This window comes from Dipodomys spectabilis, unplaced genomic scaffold (genome assembly GCF_019054845.1).
Source record: "Dipodomys spectabilis isolate Male_0828 unplaced genomic scaffold, ASM1905484v1 ptg000056l, whole genome shotgun sequence".
Lineage (NCBI taxonomy): Eukaryota > Metazoa > Chordata > Mammalia > Rodentia > Heteromyidae > Dipodomys > Dipodomys spectabilis.
The window spans coordinates 690,160-711,551 of record NW_024870733.1 but is presented as its reverse complement, the minus strand read 5'-3'; the positions used below and the strand labels follow the sequence as shown (position 1 = coordinate 711,551).

Sequence of the window (21,392 nt, the reverse complement as noted above, 5' to 3'; positions counted from 1 at the left end):
GATCCTCAGATCTCAGCCTCCTGAGTAGCTAGGATTACAGGCGTGAGCCACCATCACCCGGCCCTTAACATAAACTTATCTGGTCATATACACATAACTTTTGACCTTTTCTGCTTATCCCAGACATATATTAGTTATTGAAAATTAGAGAAACCATGGGACCTATGTTTCTTTGGACTTGGCTTACTTCACTTAATAATTTTTTTTCCAAGTCTTTCCATTTCCTAACAAATTGGGCGATGGAATGCTTCAGGAATTTGCCTGTCATCCTTGGGCAGGGGCCATGCTAATCTTCTCTGTATCATTCCAATGTTAGTGTATGTGATGCTGAATTGAGCACAGAACATTTTTATATATGAATTGTAATTGATTTTTTAAACTAGACAAATCAACAAAAAGTAAGTTTAAAAGAATTGTTGTGAAATTTGAGAACCATGTACTTCTTACATAAGTACACATTTAAGAATAAAGTCAAGATTTACGTGTCAAAAACAAAATAAATCCAGATATTTGTTTTTCAAGAGATGTGTAGGAGGAGGAAATCAATTATTCTATACAAAGGACCTGTCATAATGAACACTGCAGCAAGTGTTAAGGTTTGTTAAAAGTTTTAATGTTTTAAATATATTTACTTTTGGATATTTGCTTATATATGCCAAAACTGGGACTGTATGACAGGTCATAATACTTTTCTATAAAGTATTTAAATTTATGGTAGCAGATAAGTACTACTAAGTATGTACATTTCAGAGTTTATAGAAACTTTACTAATGAGAAGTTGCAAAGTCTTTGTGTAAAGGAGCAGAATAAAGAGTTGACTATGTTAACTACACAGTTTCTATTAAAACTGTAGGCCTTCCTTACTTTATATGTTAGTGAGGAACAAATGATGATATAAGCCATATACAAATTATGAGATGAACTATAAATGGTAATCTTAGTGGGTGACTTTAAACACTACTCATAGCCTATAAAATTCTTGTTGAACATCATAATCTTAGCCAGTGTTAAATGTAAAGAAATATGACAATAATAAAATCTAATTTGTAGTACACTTCAAATACTGAAAACACTGGTAATTGTTTTGTTTTTTATTTTATTATTCGTTAATATTTAATTATTGGTTTTCTTTATTTGTAGCATTGTTTTCCTTGTTGTAATATAATAGAACTTTTTGTAAGTTGTCATTAGGAGGTACTTTGAGAAGGTTACTGGGATGGCCACACCGTTTTTTATAGGTGCATGTGAATTTATAAAGAGGAAAATTAAGAACAAAATATGTATTTAAAAAATGATTAAGTAGAGTCTGATTCAGGAGTGTTGATAAATGTCCACACCTAAAATATTAGCCCTAGGCTGAAGCAGAGTTATTACAGAGTTGAGGTCACAAAAGTGAGAGACTGTGTTTTGTTTTGTGTTTTATTTTTATTTTGTTGGTCATGGGGCTGGAACTCTGGGGCCTGGGTGCTGTCCCTCAGCTCAAGGCTAGTGATACCACTTGAGCCACAACACCACTTCAATCTTTTTCTGCTAATATGATGCTGAGAAATCAAACCCAAGGCCTCATGCATGCAAGGCAGGCACTCTACCATTGAGCCACCTTCACAGTACCTGAAAGACTGGGTTTTAAAAAATCATATAAAAAACATTTGCTTTCTGCTTTGGATTATATAATAAAATATATGAGTATTTTTGATGTTTTTGTGCATTGTCATACTTCTAAATTTATACTAACTTTACCCACTTTATCCTTGTCAAAGTCGTGAAATATCTCTGGGAGTTTGCTTCTGTGAAGATTGTTTTTGCATTTATAATTTCTTCTGAGTTATTTTTATTTTTTATCAAAATCACTTTATATTTCATGTTGATGCGTATTTACTCAGAGAAAGGGATATAGAGGATTTAGTTTACCAAGTGAGCATTAAAATTAGAGCTCAACAATAAGACAAGATGTAAACATAAAGGGGATCCAAATAGGGAAAGAAGAAATAAAACTCTCCCTCTTTGCACATGACATGATCTTGTATTTAAAGAATCCCATAGACTCCACTACCAAATTACTCAAGCTGATTCAAAACTTTGGCAAAGTAACACGATATAAAATTAACCCCCCAAAATCAATGGCTTTTCTGTATGCCAACAATGAGAAAAGTGTGGCTGAATTTAGGAAAGTAACTCCATTTGCAATAGCCCCTCAAAAAATAAAATACCTAGGAATTAACTTAACTAAAGGAGTGAAGGACCTCTATGATGAAAACTTTAAAATCTTGAAAAAGGAAATCAACACAGAACTTAAAAAATGGCAAAACCTCCCATGCTCCTGGATTGGAAAGATCAACATCGTGAAAATGGCAATACTTCCCAAGGCTATCTACAAATTCAATGCAATACCTATCAAAATTCCAACCTCATTCTTCAAGGAAAAAGAAGAGCCAATCCAAAAATTCATATGGAACAATAAAAGACCCCGAATAGCAAAAACGCTCCTCAATGGAAAGAACACTGCTGGTGGAATATCAATACCAAATTTCAAACTCTACTATAAAGCCATAGTAATAAAAACAGCTTGGTACTGGCATAAGAACAGACCTTAGGACCAATGGAATAGAATTGAAAACCCAGAAATGAACCTACAGACCTATAGCCAACTAATCTTCGATAAGGGAGCTAAAATAATAGAATGGAAGAAAGACAGCCTCTTCAGTAAATGGTGCTGGCAAAATTCGTTAACTACTTGTAGAAGACTAAAACTAGATCCTTATATATCACACTGCACCAGAATCAACTCCAAATCGATCAAAGACCTCGGAGTCAAAGCAGACACTCTGAAAACCTTACAGGATGGAATAGGAGAAACCCTAGGCCTCCTTGACTCAGGCCGAAATTTTCTTAATAGAGACCCGGAAACACAACAAATCAAAGAAAGGTTGGACAAATGGGATTGCATGAAGTTGCAGAGCTTCTGCATGGCAAAGGACATAACTAGCCAGATCAATAGAAAGCCCACGGATTGGGAGAAGATCTTTACTAGCCATACAACGGACAAGGGTCTCATATCTAAAATATACTTGGAACTCAAAAAATTAAATCCCCCAACAACAAATCCTCAAAGAAACAACTGCCCAATAAATAAGTGGGCTAAAGACTTGAAGAGAAACTTCTCTGAAGAAGAAAGAAGGATGGCCAATAGACACATGAAGAAATGCTCAACCTCCCTAGCCATAAAAGAAATGCAAATCAAAACAACATTGAAATACCACCTCAGCCCAGTTAGAATGGCTATAATCAAGAACTCTAACAACAACAGATGCTTGAGTGGTTGTGGACAGAAGGGAACCTTACTTCATTGTTGGTGGGAGTGTAAACTTGTTCAACCACTTTGGAAAGTAGTATGGAGGTTCCTCAAAAGACTCCACATAGAGCTCCCCTATGACCCAGCAATCCCACTTTTGGGCATTTACCCAAATATTTACAAACAAGACCACACTAAAGCTACCAGCACAACTAAGTTTATTGCAGCATTATTTACCATAGCTAAGATATGGAACCAACCCTGATGCCCCTCAGTAGATAAATGGATCAAGAAAGTGTGGTATATATACACAATGGAATTCTATGCCTCGATCAGAAAGAATGACATTTCCCCATTTGTTAGGAAATGGAAAGGCTTGGAAAAAATTATATTAAGTGAAGCAAGCCAAGCCCAAAGAAACATAGGTCCCATGGTTTCCCTTATTTGCAATATCTAGTATATGTATGAGTCAAGCAGGAAAGATCAAATAATGTAATGTTAGGAAAATGAACCCTTAGATATATATTTAAATATTTTTTTCTTTCATGCATTTGTTTCTAACTCATTTATAAGATAATTTCTTTGTAACTTTGTATGTCCCTCCCCCACAGTATAACCCCTGTGTTCCTACTGCTAATAGAAAGAGGAAAGACTGCTCTCTGGAAGCACGTAGCTATGGATTTAAGCACACTTACTGAACTCTGAGCACAGAGCACAGATTGAGCTGCAGGATTTTAAGAGCCATAGATGAATCAGTCAGATACCAGCTGCTTGGCTGACCACAGGGCACACTTTTGATGCCACATTTCTGAGGTAAAGCAGTTCTAAGCTGCCAAGACACTATGGTGAGAAGAAGCCTGAGGGGGAATTCTTGGTGGGAAGGAGAAGGTGAAAGTTTGGATTTAGGTTTTAGAAAATGCAAGCCACTTTCTGAATTGCTTGAGGCTGTGAGCAGATCATCATATTTTCTAGCTTTCTAGATGCAGAGTATGAGAACACTTCCCACATATCACACTCAATCCCTCCTGCCTAGCAGTCTTCAATTCCCTCTTATAGCAGTTAAGCAATTTTTAAGAAAGCAAAATTCAGCGAACCTGATTAGCTTGTGAAGAAAACATATCCTCTGGCTTTAGAATAGATCAATTTCTATCTCAGAATAAGAGGAAGAAAAGAAACCACATTCTACAGAATGTAACACCTTAAACATGCTAGTTTGCTGCATGAACTTTTCATTAGATTCATACAAGAAAAAAAAGAAATCTGAGAATTTCTGGAGCCTTTGTTAGCCTAATATCAAGTTCTTGTTGTTTTGTATTTGTTGGTTTGTTTTGTTTTTTCCTAATACTTCAGAGATTCTAGTTAGAAGAATTGAAAAAATACAGATATTAGCCTGGTTCAGATTAATCTGAAACCACAGCAACTAAGTTATCAAATTCTAAATCTAGTCTCAAAGCTGAAAGTCAAGGCTTCCCTCCCCGCAACATCTTCAGAATAGCAGTATTGTCTAAGTCTCGGGTTTGTTTTCTTCAAAGAATTAGAAAGCAGAACAGTTTTTAAAGCAGTTTTTCTTCAAAGCGAAAAGAGAGCAGTGCAACAGTCTCTTCCTCAAAGCAAAAACAAAGCAGTGAAACAGACTCCCCAGCGAAAAGAAGGGCATAGTGTCTCATAATTGGTTTCCTAGTCTCAGAGCATGAGTATGGAATTTTTCCTTCTTGGATGCCCCATCTCAGAGCACAAGCACAGAAAACACTTTTGATTGGATGGGAAGTAGAGGGACACTCCCTAGACCAAAGTCAGAAAAAGCCATGTGTTAGCACCTAAAGCTTCATGTGAAAAGGGTGTGTAATATTTGCTGCATCATTCATCCTCACCATGTTGGAGCCAGTTCCAACCATTACCTTTTATCCATAACTACACAGATGCAGTGATTTAACTCCCTCTGAGTGGCACATAAGCACTTGTTACTCACAGGGCACTGTACATTGTAATGTCCCACCAACACTATGTTGACAGAGAAATTAGATTTCTAAATTGCTGTTTTGAAGAAGCAAAGCCCTCTGACTTAAACTTGCACACTTAACTTAAAATTTATTGTCTTTTTTCAATTCTATTAGCATTACCTACTTAAATAAGTGTATTTTTCATTTTGATATATCCACATAGGCATACAATGTACCATGATTATGCTTAACCCCTTCATAATTCTCTCCAAAGTTTCATTAATCATTTTAAGAATACAACATAGTAGTAATAAGTACATTTACAATATTGTACAATCTCAATATCCACACTCTTTACATCCTCCAAGATTCAAATTCTTTATTCGTTAAAACAATTTTCCACCTCTCCTCTGCTTCAAGGTATACATCAAGTATGATTTTGCTTCCTGTCTCTATCAATTAGAGTGTTCTATGTAACTACTGATATAAGTAGAATCATGTGTTACTTGATCTTTTTATGTCTGGCTTATTTCACTTAGCAGTGTTCCAAAGTTTCAACCATATTATAGCATATGTCACAACATAATTCTTTTTTTGGGGGGGGGTCCGGTTGTGGGGCCTGAACTCTGGGCCTGGGCACTCTCCCTCAGCTCTTCATCTCAAGGCTAGCACTCTACCACTTGAGCCACAGCGCCACTTCCGGCTTTTTTCTTTTTGCTTATGTGGTGCTGAGGAATTGAACCTAGTGCCTCATGCATGCAAGGCAAGCGCTCTACCACTGAGCCACCTTCCCAGCCCCATAATTCTTTTTAAAGTTGAAATAATATGCCACTGTATGTTTAAACCACATTTGCTTTAGCTATTCATTTGTTGATGGCCACTGGATTGCCTCCATGTTTTGAGTATTGTACAAAATGACTATGAGTGTACAAGATCTCTTCCAGACCTTGCTTTTAGATGTTTAAAGTATATGCCCAGAAATGGAATCACTGGATCACATGAAAACTCTCTTTTCTTTCTTTTTTTTTAAATTTTTTTGTCATGGGTCTTGAACTCAGGGTCAAGTCACTGTCCCTGAACTTTCCCTCAAGGCTAGAGTACTACCACTTTAAAACACAGATCCACTTCCAGTTCTTGGATTTCAGCCTCCTGTCCTGAGTGGTTAGGATTACAGGTATGAATAATCCTGTTTTTAATTATTTGAAAAGATGCCATTCTGTTTCCCATAGAACGGTTCCAATTTTACCACACTTTTGGCAGTATTGTTACTTTATTTTTTGTAGTTATTCTACCTAATTCATATGAAGTGGTAATTTTCTTCATTATTTTGACTTACACTTTCGTGGTGATTAGTGATGTTAAACACCTTCTTCGTGGGCTTGTTAACACTTTGTCTTCTCTGGAGAAACATCTGAGTTCTTTGCACATTGTAAAGTCAGGTTGTGTGTCGTTGCAATGATGTTTTTTATATATTCTTGATTTGAACCACTTATCAAATATATACGTGCAATAACTTTATCCCATTCTGTGTTGCTTTTTTGGACACTGTTGATTGCAACCTTTGGTGCATTCTGATTTATGTTTTCCTATAATGAATGACCCTTCATTGATGTCAGTTTCCAGTATGTCTTCTGGTCCTTTAACTACGAACCATCATATTGATTTGGACTCCTGCTATGGTAACAGTGAAGTAAAGCTACATAATTATGCTCTGGTCACCTACCTACTGCCACTTATGTATCTCTCTCCATTATCTTTTCGTAAAGGCCTTGGGGGCATATCCACAACTTATTTGGTCCTTAAAAACCTGTAGAATTACAGGCCTTAAATTTAGTTTTAATGGAAATATGTGACGTCCAATTTCTTTTTTTTCCTTTTTGTACATTTCTGATTGTAATAATACTGTACAAAGGGGTTACAGTTACGTGACAAGGTACATTTCCTATCAAGCATTTTTGCCTCCTCCAGGCAAATAAGATGAAAATTGAGAGCTTCGTAATATAGAAGCACACCAAAACTCTAGGTATATATTTTTCTTCATATGAGTATTTAGAATTGTGTGATGCTAGAGATATAACCTACTTGCAAGTTAATAATAAACTTGTCACACTTTAATGGATGCTAGACGATTTATGATGCTCTTGGGTCAGAGACAAAAAGGACTTAATTTTTACAGTAATAGTGAAAGCCAGTGAGATATGTGTGTATGTGTATATTTATATATTACAAGTGTAGCTCCCATCCCTCAGTGCCACTGAGTGAAGTAAAGATAGCCATGTGAAGCCTATACAAACAACGGGTTCTGAGTTTGAGCAACCTCAATCTTTCTAATGAGCAATAGGCATGCTTGAACTTTACTCTGGAGAATGACAATAGCTTAGAAAAAGCTTGCAAATATACTATGGAATATAGAGCAGTTAGTGTTCACTTGAAGATATGCAAACACTTGAGTCTGCCGTGGAATTTTTTTTATTTCTTTTGTTTCTTGAATGTTCCTAGCTACTAAGACCAATATATATTTCTCCTAATAAACGTTTAGCTCCCCTTAAAAAGGAGGCAAGACAATTTGTTGAGAATACTTATTATTTTTCTAGCCCTAAGCCCTCAGTCCTATCTAGAATACAATTCAACAAAATAAATAGATGGAATTCAAATTTAACACATCTAGAAGTTTTTTTCTTAGAGGCATTTCTTAAGGTAGGTGTGGAAGAAATTAAGGAAAAAATAGGCCCACAAATATATACTATGAAAATATTCTATGTATTTTTTGATAAAAAAGAGCACCTGTTTGATTGAAATACAATCATTATTTTTCTACCTTCAGGATTCCACACACTTTGCTGTCTACTAAATATAGAAAAGATTCATGCATAACCCTCATCTTCAAGGAGCAATTTTCAGTATCCCAAGTAGCTTGTGTTTATCTCCCACCCCTTTCCTCCCAGCTGTCAATCTAGGTGAGTGATGGCTGAATTCTATAAGACAGGAAAACTCAGATAATTCACAGGCATTCAGTTAGTATCTAATGGAAAATTCTTCACTTGGATTATATTTTACGATCATCTTTGTGAGAACTTCAGCTTCCTTATTTGGAAAATGAGCTGTTCAGTTAAAAGTGAGTATATGAATCTTATTATTTAAAATTTCATTTAACTGAAATTGGAAGAATTAATTTTTCAGACACTATTCACATTTAAGATTCATTAGCCACATATAGCCAGTGGCTAGTCTGTTAGACAATGCATATATAGAATATTTCTATTATCACAGATGTTTCTGTTAGAACTGTTTTAGAGCATGTTTTAGTTTGTTAAGGCATGGTCCATGTTCATAAACTATATATGCTCCGTAGGTGGTACTCAGACTGAAGATCCAACCAGAAAGGCTAGACATCCATGAAGTTAAGATATAGGTATAAATTGTTCTACATAGGCACACTTATTTGTGAGGAGGAAGAGGATCAAACAGTCAACGTCAGCAGAAACAACCTCTCAACTCCAGGAAAGAATAGGTAAAAATTTTAGCAGTTCTTTGCAGCTTTGCTTCTGTGATTGAAATTGACTGTGGTATTCTCAATGGTGATTTTGTTGGAAAATATAAATGTGTAATTATCATATTAGCTCAGTGAAGAATTAGAGTTTGTGCTTTGTAAATGTAATCTGATATTTATATGTGACATTTCAATTTCTCCTGGTATCAATACACCACAAATATCTTTATATGGTTTCTGAGTTGTTTCTTTCGTTAATTTTGTTGTTCTTACAGCAGACATTTTAGAAATTAGTGGAAAAGTTAAGACTTTCTTGTGTTTTGCAATCCCATTATTTCTCCGTAAGCTTAATAAAAAATGAGAATCTAAGAACTATGTGAAGAAATTTTATCTCCAATCACCTGTTCATTTTCATTTATTACTAGACCAAAGGGAACTGGATCCCCAGAATCTCACCTTCAGAATTCAAGAATGAGGTGGGAATAAGGCAAGGAAAGAGAGACATAGTAATTTGCACTGAAGTTACTGTGCTGTCACAATGAACGCTTGTTCTCATGCAATCTTTTTGAATCCCACAGTTAGCATTTTTGTGGTTTTTATTAGTATGACAAAGATGACTGACTTTCCCAGATTTACAGTTGGAAGTGTGTGGCACACATTCCTTTATCTATGGAATCTTCCTTAAAATTGTGCATCATTCACTTTGGGTCTCAATGCCTTTTCCATCCTTGTCACAAGTAGGTATTTCTACAAATGGAGACATTGGTTCATCATTTGTCTTTAAATGATTAAATTATGTGGATTTGCTATAGAAGGAAGGTATTATGGGTAGGACCCTTTGGTCCATGTTGACATTTCTTTATGGAATTCTTTTACGGTCCTTACTCATGGACTCATGTGTAAGTAATTCTTCCCATATTCCAGTATACTCCAGTAGAGTGGGGCAACGCATTAGAAATTTAAAACATGCCTATAACTCTTTTAAAGTATACTTTTAAATATAATGATATAAATAAAAGCTTTTGTTTTGTTTTTATTTTTTATTTTAATATTATTGTCAAGGTGATGTACAGAGGGGTTACAGTTACATAAGTAAGGTAGTGATAACATTTCTTATTTAACTTGTTACCCGCTCCCTCATTTTTCTTCCTCTTTCCTTCATTCTCTCAATCCCTCCAAAGTTGTACAGATCATTTCCAACATATTGTTACATTTGATTTCCTTTAATTAAATGTTTGTGATGTTCCCATCCTGGAACTCCACAATGTAAACACTGGAACACCACGGTTAGACCCCTCTGCCATGCATATATACATATGCATATTTTCCTAAAATTTGGGGTCTTATATTTGTTTGATTATTCATTTGTTTATTGCCCAAACTGGAGCTTGAATCCAGGGACTACACACTGTTCTCTGCTTTTTTTCCCCACAGCACTAGCCACAGGCCCATTTCTGTCATTTTGGTGGTTAAATGGATATTCCTCTGGTGGCTGGCTTTGAACCATAATTTTCAAATCTCACCCTTGTGAGTAGGTAAGATACAGGTGTGAGCCTACTTTATAAGTTGACTTTTCACCTCATTATATCATTCATATATTTCCTATCCTTAGAAATTTCATACTGTTCTAAGAACATCACTTACAATGATTGCATGGGAGTCCAGTGCTTATAAATTCCAATTAATTAAACTGTCCTTAACACTGAAAATTTTGTTGTCTCCAAAATATTAAATACATCATTAAAGTTCATTTGGATTTTTCATTCTAGTATTTATTTTTTATAATTAGATAAGTATCTGCTAGTTGTTAGAAAGAACCAAATACAAAATTTCTTGTTACATAATGATCTATCTTAACTTGGCTCATCTAAAACAGTACGTTACTCCTCCCTATAAAGTTTATATTTTTCCCAGCATGCAGTTCCAGTTTTGTAACTTTTACACACTTTACCCATTATAATGCTTTTGTTGAAAATCCCTCTTGCTACCATCCAGTTTTTATAAAAACATTTTCCATGTATTTCATTAATAGGAAGGCATATTTAACTAATACCAACTCAACGTCATCATTTCCACGTGTATTAGCATTTTAGCCTGGATCAGAACTTGATTCTAACAATATTTTATTTTAATGGAAGAATCAGAGTATCAAACGGAAGGCTGAGGGTTCCCTTATGAACAAATTTTATCATTCATTGCTTATTTTTGTTTTTGAATTTAAAAGTTAAAGATTACTAGCTCACATATCCTCTGTTGTCACTGCATTTGATTCCAGTTCTCTACATCATGTATATACATTTTTCTAATTTGGGAAGGGAAAGGGAAACAACAAAATGCTCAAACAAGGATACAGGTTGACCAATTGTAACAATGAGAAGTACAATAAACTATGTTGAAAACTAACTTCACAACTTCAGGGTAGGGGGAAAGAGGAGTTGAGGAAGTAAGGAGGGAAGGAAATGTAGGGGGAAAACAGAGGATGGAGTAACAATGCTCGACAGGAAATGTACTCATTACCATGCTGTAACTGAACCCTGTAACCCCTCTATACAGTTTCTTTAAAATAAAAATATTTTTAAAAAGATTACCAGCTAATATTTCCATGGTTAACTTGCTATGCAACTTAAATGCTTCATATAGCTGAAAATGGGAAACCAAAAAGAAAGCAACTTTCAATATATATATATATATATATATATATATATATATATATATATATATATATATATATATTGCTGTAACACTGAGATGCCAAATCCAGTGCCAAGTGCACAAGAACCCAGAGTACAGTCATTAATCTCTAGAATTCTGAGTTGTTTTCTTTGGCTGGAAATCTCTTTAGTGTATTATGCACAATATGCAGAAATGTCCTGAAAAAATATTCATGGATAAAAACAATTCTACACGATCAGGAAAATTTGCACCATGTCAAAAAGTGGAAAATAAGACGAGAAAAATTCTATTCCTGCTTATATAAAAGCTAGGATTGGACATGGATCTACCAGTAGACTGAAGAAGAGAAACAATTATTTAAGTGAGTTGTTATTATAAATGTAATAATATAATGATATACATGGTAAAATAGAACCTGATAATGAGCCATGAACTCTGCCTGGGGAGTTCAAGAAAATCTTTATTGCTCAGTATCTTGATACATAGGAAGGGAGAAAACAAATATTCTGTAAAATGAAGAAAATCTTATGAAGTGCAGAAATCTCTAAATATTATGATCAAGGCACGTAAAGTATCAGGAATAAGGTACCAGTTAATTGAAGAGTGAAATTGGAGCGATTGAAATGACCATATTGCTTGGTATTATGGAACTTCCTTAATATGCACAGGGCCCTGGGTTCATTCCCCAGCACTAAAAAGGAAGGAAGGAAAGAAACCAAGAAAGATTTGCAAGGTGGGGTCTATAGTTCTCTTTCTTTGATGAGGCCCTGCCTGGTTTTGGGATGAGGGTTAGGATAGCTTCATAGAATGAGTTCGGTTGTGAACTTTCTCGTTCAATTTCATTGAAGAGTTGGAGGAGTATTTGTGTGAGCTGTGCTTTGAATGCCTTGTAGAATTCTGCTGTAAAACCATCTGGTCCTGGGCTTTTCTTAGATGGGAGGACTCTAATTGCTGTTTCTACGTCAATACTTGATATGGGCCTGTTAAAATGATTTAACTCATCTTGGTTTAGTTTCAGCATGTCAATATTTGCTAGGAAAAGGTCCATTTCTGCCATGTTCTCAAATTTATTAGTATAAAGTTTTGAGAAGTATTCCCTTATAATGTTCTGAATCTTGGTTGTTTCTCCGGTGATGTTTCTATTCTAATCTCTGAGTTTATTTATTTGGGTTGTACTCTTGTTTTTCTGATAAGGTTTGCTAAGGGTCTGTCAATTTTGTTAATTTTTTAGAAGAACCAACTCATTTTTTGTTAGTACTTTCTATGGTTTTTTGTGGATTCTAATTCATTTAATTCTGATTTAATTTTAATTATTTCTTTCCTTCTACTGGATTGGGGTTTATATTGCTGCTCTTATTTAAGGAGGGTCAGATGCCTTATTAAACTGTTGGTTTCAGATCTTTCCACTTTGTTGATGTAGGAACTCAGAGCTATAAAATTGCCCCTGAGTACTGCCTTTGCTGTGTCCCAGAAGAGCTGGTAATTTGTGTGTTCATTTTTGTTGAATATCATGAACATTTGAATTTCCTTTCTAATATCTTCCATGACCCACTCGTGATTCAGCAGTGTGTTGTTCAGCCTCCATGTGTTACAGGACTTTCTTTGGTGGCTTTTGGTGGTGAGTTCTAATTTTATTCCCTTGTAGTCTGAGAAGTATAAGTTCAATGCTTTTGAATTTGGACAAGTTTGCTTTGTGGCCTAAAATGTGGACTATTTTGGAAAATGTTCCATGTGTTGCTGAGAAAATCGTGTATTCTTATGCTGCTGGGTAAAATATTCAGTAGATGTCTGTTAAAACTGGTTGTTCTATGCAGTTGATTAGATCTGCGATTTCTCGAGTTGATCTATCTAGTGGGGAAATTGGTGTGTTAAAGTCCCCAACAATTAATGTCTTTGGATCTATGTGGGATATGAGGAAAAGTAGTGTTTCTTGGATAAATTTGGGTGCTCCTTTGTTTGGTGAATAGGTATTTACAATTGTAATATTCTCATGGAGGAGAGGTCCCTTAATTATGTAGTGACCTTCTTTATCACTTCTTACTAATTTTAATTTGAAGTCTATTTTACCTGATATTAGGATTGCAACTCCCGCCTGTTTATGGGGGCCGTTTGCTTTGGTTCCAGCCTTTCATGTTGAAAATGTTGTTTTTATGGGCAAGATGTGACTCCTGAAGGGAATAGATAGAAGGATCTTGCTTTTTAATCCAACTGGGCAGTCTATGTTGCTTAATTGGAGAGTTAAGTCCGTTAATGTTGACAGATAGGACTGAGAGGTATTTGGGAGTTTCTGCCATTTTGTGCACCTTCTTGGGGGCTGCAGCAACTGGGTTCTTCCTATGGTTCTTGGATGCTCAGTTTGGGTGTGATTTCTTGGCCTTTATTGCGGTCTTGTTGGTTTTCTCTGTGTAGAAAATCATTAAGAATCTTTTGTAGGGCTGGTTTGGTGGATATATATTGTTTCAGTTGTTCTTTGGTATGGAAGGTTTTTAGTTTACCTTCGGTTATGAAGGAGAGCAAGCTGGGTACAGTATTCTTGGTTGATAGTTGTTTGTCTGTAGTGCATGGCATACATCATTCCAGGTTCTTCTTGCTTTGATTGTCTTTGATGAGAAATTTGAGGTGATTCTAATTGGTTTCCCGTTATAGGTGATTCATCTTTTCTCCTTGACAGCTTTAAGGATCTTTTCATTGGTCTGAATTGATCCATTGTGGATTATAATGTGACAGTGGGATGTCCTATTCTGGTCTGGTCTATTTGGAGCCCTAAAACTTATTGTATCTGAATAAGTCTATCTTTTTTCATGTTTGGGAAGTTCTCTGCTAGGATCCTGTTAAACAAATTTCCTAGACCATTAACTTGTTTTTAAGTGCTCCTCTACACCCATTATCCTCAGATTAGGCCTTCTGATGGTGTCTTCCAAATGTTGAATAGATCTATCATATTTCTTGGATTTGTCTTGGATGGTTATATGTTTTTTCTCTATAATATCCATGCTGTCTTCAATCCCGGAGATTCAATCTTCTGCAAGTTCTAACCTACTATCAAGACTTTCTACTTCGTTTTTTTTTTCTTTTATTTCTAGTTGGTCAGCTTTGATGGCTTCAAATTCTTTGTTGGAGCTTCGTTTTAGATCTTGTATGGACTTCTTTACTTCCTTAATTCGGTGTTCAGTGTTTATTCTCAAATCACTTAGTTGATTGGTTATGGTTTCCTTGGACTCCAATTCCTTCTTCTGGGTTAGATTCAGTATTCCATTTGTGGACTCCTTGAGTTCTTTTAGTTCACCACTTATGGATTCCATGAATGCCTTAATTATCTTTGTGTATTCTCATCCTGGTCTCTCAATTCCTGTATTACTCTTTGATTAGCTTCCTCCCGTTCATGCGATTCCTGTAGCTCTCTTTGACTGATCTCAGCCTGCTCACACCATTCCTTTATTTCTGTTTGAGTGCTCTCAAGCTGCTCATGCAATTCTGTATCAATCTTTGAGTAGCTTCCTCATGCTCATGATATTCCTGTATTGGCCTTTTTTTTGCCTCCTCTCTCTCACTATCATGCTCATACTGAGTCCTTTGCAGGTTTTCAATCTTTTCATTTACCATGTTTACCAGTAGTGTTTGTAGAGCTAATTGGGAACTTTCCTCTGGATTATTATCTGTTCTGCCTACGGATTATCATGAGTGGGAGTTGAGATAACCAGACTTGCCATTTTTCTTGAGTTTTTCCTGATTGCTCTGCCCATTTGGGATGAAAGTAACACCAGTTTTGTGCTAGATCACTATCTTAAGGTAAGCATCAACCAACATCTGTAGTTGCTCAGTCAAAATCTGCAGATACACTCTAGTTCAACGGATATATCTATTCAACATCAAACAACTATATATGAATCACAAAGAAGATTTTGGCAAACTAGAAATTATTAGGTTTGGAGAGATGTGGGTAAAAGTAGGGATAGAAGGATATGTAAAGGCAGAGGGTGAGTTAACTTAACTAATTCTTAATCTCAAAGTGGGAACTAGGTTGGATAGAATGATAGTAGAGAGAGAGAAAAGAAAAGATAAAGATATAAAAAGAGACAAAAATAGAAGAACAAATATTAAAAATTAAAAAGTGAAACACTTAAAAACTTAAAAATTATTCAAATTTAAAAACGTAATATTCAGAGAAGAATGTGGATAGGATAAGATAAGGGTAGGGATGAAAAGGAGATGTGGGAAACTTTTAAAATGCTTAAAATATTATATAGATATAAAGAGGTAGTACTATTATTAGGTAATTTAAGTCTAAAAGGTTTTGAATTGAGTAATACATTTCTGGATTAAATGTGTACACAATGGGGGATAAGATCTAATAATCAACTACGGTTATATCTGAGGATGAGCAAAGAATAAAAGAGAAGAAAAGGTTCAAAGAATGAGAAGGAAAGAATAAAAGATCAAAAGGTCAGTAGGGCTAAACAAAAAAGAAAAAAAGCACACACTTATACCCTTAAAATAAAAATTATAAGAGGAAGAAAAAAGTTAATAGAAAACAATTTTTTTCAAAAAAAATTTCAATATTAAAAATTTTTAAAAAGTTTTAGAAAAAAATTTTAATAAAAGGTACAAAAAAGTTCTTTGATTTTTTTGGGGGGGGGGATGGGAAGATCCTATATCTTCCTTGTGTCCTTAACCTGTCTCTAATTGGAGTCTCTGGTCTGCTTGTGGTGTTTGAATTTGCTGTGGCTTGGTTGGTTTTTTTAAGTCGGTTAGTATGAGCAGGCAGAAAAATGCTCTGCTTACCCAGGATTTTTTGATCCTCCTCCCAGAGGGAGATCTGCTTTGAGTATCACAAAAGAGGGAGATGGCTATTTCCTCTACTTTAGAGATGCTGTGTTGAGGCTAGGTTCTGGGTAGAGTTGAGGCTTTTCAGCACATAGTAGCTTTTCCCTGAGGGGTTAGCTTCTGAGTCACTCACAGAGCCCAGCCGGGAGCCTTTTTCAGGATTTATGTTTACTGTATTTCAATTGATTTTCAAGGCTGCTGTAGGGAGGGACAGCCTCTGTCTCTGTGTAATCAGCGAAGAAATCCACTCCTGGGGCTTGCGCCCTGTTCTGGATGACTTTTCCCTGGGTGGAGCTGAGCCTAGCAGGTCAGATTAGGTTCCTGTGACCTACTAAATTACTCTTGTTTTCTTCCAATGCCTGAGTTAGAGCTAGCTGCTCAGCCAGGCCTTTGTCAGTATCAAAGATGGAGATCTCTGGTAGTGGCAAGGGGAGGGGTGGCCTTCCTTCCTCTGAACCCTGAGAAGGAGTGAGGATGTCAAGCTTCTACTCACGCCGGAATCTTGGCGAGCAAACTGCAGGATGAAGATGTCTGTTCCTTGTCAGTTCTTGCTGGTGTTGAGTAGAATCCGCTCACCTGCCGCCTCTAGGGCCTTCATCCGGGACTCTCTATGTTGCCGGTATGGTGGCTACAGCTGCCGCCGCTGCCGCCTCAGCAGCTGCCACCTCAGCTACAGCAGCTGGCAAGTGCTCAGATCTGTCTCCTTGCCTGGATTTTCCCTCTCTGGCCTAACTCTCTGTCCTGTGATGGCACACTTGGTGTGATTATCTGGCTTAGGACTATTCACTGGAACAAAAACTGCTTTCTATGTGAGAGCTTGTTTAGCTTCCCGCTTCTCCTCCACCATCATCCCGGAACTCCCTCTGAAACATTTATTCAACTAATTTTTTTATTTCAAAGATAGGCTGTCTATTTTTCAAAAAGTTTCCTAGTATAAAATAACTAATATTTCAATAGAAAGTACAGTTTATTAATTTCAAGGGAATTTTAGATATACAGATGATATTGTGGTAAAGTTTATAGTATATTACTTGAAAAAATTCTGTTCAAACTCTTAAATATTCGTGTGTAATGACAGGAAGAGAGGAAGATAATTCATACTGGTTAGGAATTTGCAATGCCTCAAAAATCTATTGAATAATTTGTTATAAGCACATTGTCAAGCTACCTGATATGGCTTAGTTTTTTTTTTTTTGTTTCTTTATTCAAAATTTTAACATGTATGCATGCACAGTGGTAACATTAAAATTACTAATCACAATACAAATATTGCAAAATCATAGACAGGTATCATACGTTCAATACTTAGCACTTATGATTCTAATAATAATTTTTATGAAGATGATGATGAAAACAGTGTAGCCTGATAATGACAAGGTTGTGATTAAAAAGGAAAAATTTTTAGACATCTTGTAAGCCAGATTTCCCACATTGAATACATAGTACTAAAAAACATTGGATTAATACAATAAGAATAATAAGAAGGGAGTCTCAATATCAAGAAATACAATCACATAAACAGGTGAGACAGTAAATACCCTAATGTTATTCTTCCAGTCTCTCTAAATATACTCACATTTCTTGGTACTATTGTTTTCTTATAAATAAAATCGTTTATTTGCACATGTTGATTATCCCACATAGATAAAATATAATAAGCTGAGTGCTTTCTGTTACAAATGATCTTGTTTGTTCTAGCCTTAGGAATTTAGGAGAAAGCCTTTAACTACCCACATAGCCATTGGCTTAGTTATATATCCCTAGAAGTTAACAACACATGCCTCAAGAAGCATACTTCACTCATTAGGCAGAAATCCATGATCAGTTTTAGTTTCCATCCAGTTAAGTGGAGAAAATCTATGTATAAATTTATTAAGAACTCTTGGCAACAAATAAAGCAATAAGAAAAATTTTGATGGAATAAGATGTAGTTTTCAACTTAGTGTGATTAGTTCAAATACCATTCTCATAAAGACACTATTCAATAACCAATGTTTTCCAATGACATAATAGCTGTAAACACATGACACAATTACATAATACCACTTAAATATCTGGAGTTACATTAAAAGGACACGGTCCTTAGAGCCAGGAGGAAAATTTATTTTTATATCTGCATGAAAAAATTTGTGACTTTATACCAACAAACTGAATTTGACACTTTCCTTATTTGTAAGCTAAGGGGGAAAATGTAAGGACTCTTCACTTTTCTTTTTTTTTTTTTTTTTTTTTTTTGCTCTATAAGCCAACAAATATATTCTTCAATATTTCTGGTAGATTACATCTATTTACAGATGAGAAATGTAAGGCCAGTAGTCAATATAATGAGTAAATAATGATACTAGAATTTGTGTCTGAGCCCTTCACTGTGTGTGCTTACAAGCAGAAGTAATTTGGTGATGGAAAGGGCCAATAAGAAAAGACTATGGGGAAAAACATACGTTGTAAAAGGTTGCTTAAATCTAGGTGACCAGTGATGATTACATGAAACAAGCTGGTGTCAGGGGCATAAAAATGAGTACATAGAAATCATATTAGTGACAGAAACTCAGAAAATCTTGATCATTCATCTTAACTAATGGGTGAGAGCAGAAGGGTAAGAAGAAATCTAAAGTGTTCTACATCTCTGGTCAGGCAACTGTGTTAGTGATATTCTTGGTGATAGGGATTGCAGGTGGAAATGATGGATTTAGGGAGAAAAAAAACTCTGATAGTTGTAAAGTTTATATGAAAAAGAATAATAAAATTGGGGGCATTATTAAAGGGAAGAGTTAAGGGAAAGTTCTGACACAATTCTGAACAATGTGAGTACCAGTGTGGACAAGATTGGAACAATGAGATAAATAAGGAAACAAGAAATAATAAACGCAGATTTACAGAAGTAAAGAAAGGAAAGAATTTGCAGGAAGAAAAGTTCAAAACTGTTACAGAGATATTGAAGGAAATATGCTATTTGGATTTGAAAACTAAAAAGGTATAGACAAGTTCAATAAGAACAGTGTTTTGGTGATATCTCCATGATGAAATAACCTTGTCATTCAAACTGCCACAAATTCTTATATGTAGGAAGTGCTCTGATAAACTTCAAGCTTTTATTGAATGGAAGAGTTCAGACATTACCCTCATCACTAGGATTAAATTCCTAAAAAGATAAGGCATTTTGCTTTAATGCCTTTCTTTCATTTTCTCTTACACATTGGCAAGTAGGGAAGGATTCTTATGTAACAATAATACAATGTTGTCTTGTAATAACACAACATCTAGGATCTAGTGTTAATTCAGATATTTACTAATTAGCTCCAAAATTTACGGATATTTATATTTCTCCTGGGTAAACTAATGAGCTCCAAGAAAATTGTACACCCTCTAATGCGGGCATAGGGTTATACTGTGGAACTTTCCCGTTCAGATAGGGAGTACTACCCTATTGTTTAACATGGAGAACGTACCCTCATACATAGACTGTGTGTGTGCAAACCAGAAGTGGTATTTGAACAAGGGAAAACATGGGACCTATGTTTCTTTGGGGCTGGATTACTTCACTTAATATAATTTTTTCTAAGTCTTTCCATTTCCTAACAAATGGAGCATTGTTATTCTTTCTGATGGAGGCAAAGAATTCCTTTGTGTATATATACCACATTTTCTTGACCCATTCATCTACTCAATGGCATCTGGATTGGTTCTATATCTTAGCTCTGGTAAATAATGCTGTAATAAACATAGTTGTGCTGGAAGATTTAGTATGGTCTTGTTTGTGATCATTTGGGTAAATGCCCCAAAGTGGGATTGCTGGGTCATAGGAGAGCTCTAGGAGTTTTTTGAGGAACCTCCATACAACTTTCCGAAGTGGTTGAACAAGTTTACACTCCCAATAACAATGAAGTAAGGTTCCCTTCTGGCCACATCCACTCTTGCATCTGTTATTATTGTTCTTGCCTATGGCCATTCTAACTGGGGTGAGGTGGTATCTCCATGTTGTTTTGATTTGCATTTCTCTTATGGCTGGTGAGGTCGGGCATTTCTTCATGTGTCTATTGGCAATTCCTCTTCACAGAATTTTCTCCGTAAGTCTTTAGCCCTCTTATTTTTATTTATTTATTTATTTTTATTTTGAAAATACTGTACAGAGGAGTTAAAATTACATGGTAAGATAATGAGTACATTTCTTATCAAGCATTTTAGCCTCCTCCTTTGTTTCCCCTTCCCATCCCTTCCCATCCTCCCCCCGCCCCCCAGTCCTCCTCGCCCCCCCCCCCATGAAAGTTGTAAAGTTCATTTTCGACATAACGACTTGTACATCTCATTGTTGCAATGTAGCCCACTTATTTATTGGGCAGTTGTTTCTTTGAGGATTTGTTGTTGGTGGATTTAATGTTTTGAGTTGCAGGTATAGTTTACATATGATAACCTTGTCCATTGTATGGCTAGTGAATATCTTCTCCCAATAAGTAGGCTTTCTATTGATCTTGATAGCTATATCCTTTGCCATGCAAAAGCTCTGCAACTTAATGCAATCCCATTTTTCCAAATTTTCTTTGATTTGTTGTGTTTCTGTGTCTCTTTTAAGAAACTTTAGGCTTATGCCAAGGAGACCTAGTAATGATTTCAGACCTGTAATGTTTTCAGAGTGTCTGCTTTGACTCCGAGGTCCTTGATCCATTTGGATTTGATTCTGGTGCAGGATGACATTATGGATCTATTTTTGATTTTCTACAAGTGATTAACCAATTTTGCCAGCACCATTTACTGAAGAGGCTGTCTTTCTTCCATTCTGTTTTTTTGGTTCCCTTACAAATATTAGATGACTATAGGTCTGTGGGTTTATTTCTGGGTTTTCAATTCTATTCCATTGGTCCTGAGGTCTGTTCTTGTGCCAGTGCCAAGCTGTTTTGATTACAATGGTTTTGTAGTAGTGTTTGAAATTTGGTATTGATATTCCTCCAGCACTGTTCTTTCTGTTAAGGATCGTTTTTGCTATTTGGGGTCTTTTATTGTTCCATATGAATTTTTGGATTGCCTTTTCTATTTCCTTGAAGAATGATGTTGGAATATTGATAGGTATCACATTGAATTTTAGATAGCCTTGGGAAGTTTTGCCATTTTCACGATGTTGATCCTTCCAATACAGGAGCATGGGAGTTTTTTTTTGCCACTTTCTAAGTTCTGTTTT

At 35.6% G+C, this 21,392-nt stretch overlaps 1 pseudogene; it reads right to left on the bottom strand.

Moving 5' to 3' along the window:
• Positions 1-227: 227 nt before the first annotated feature.
• On the bottom strand, positions 228-340 carry LOC122108317 (annotated as a pseudogene).
• Between the last annotated feature and the right edge of the window lie 21,052 nt (positions 341-21,392).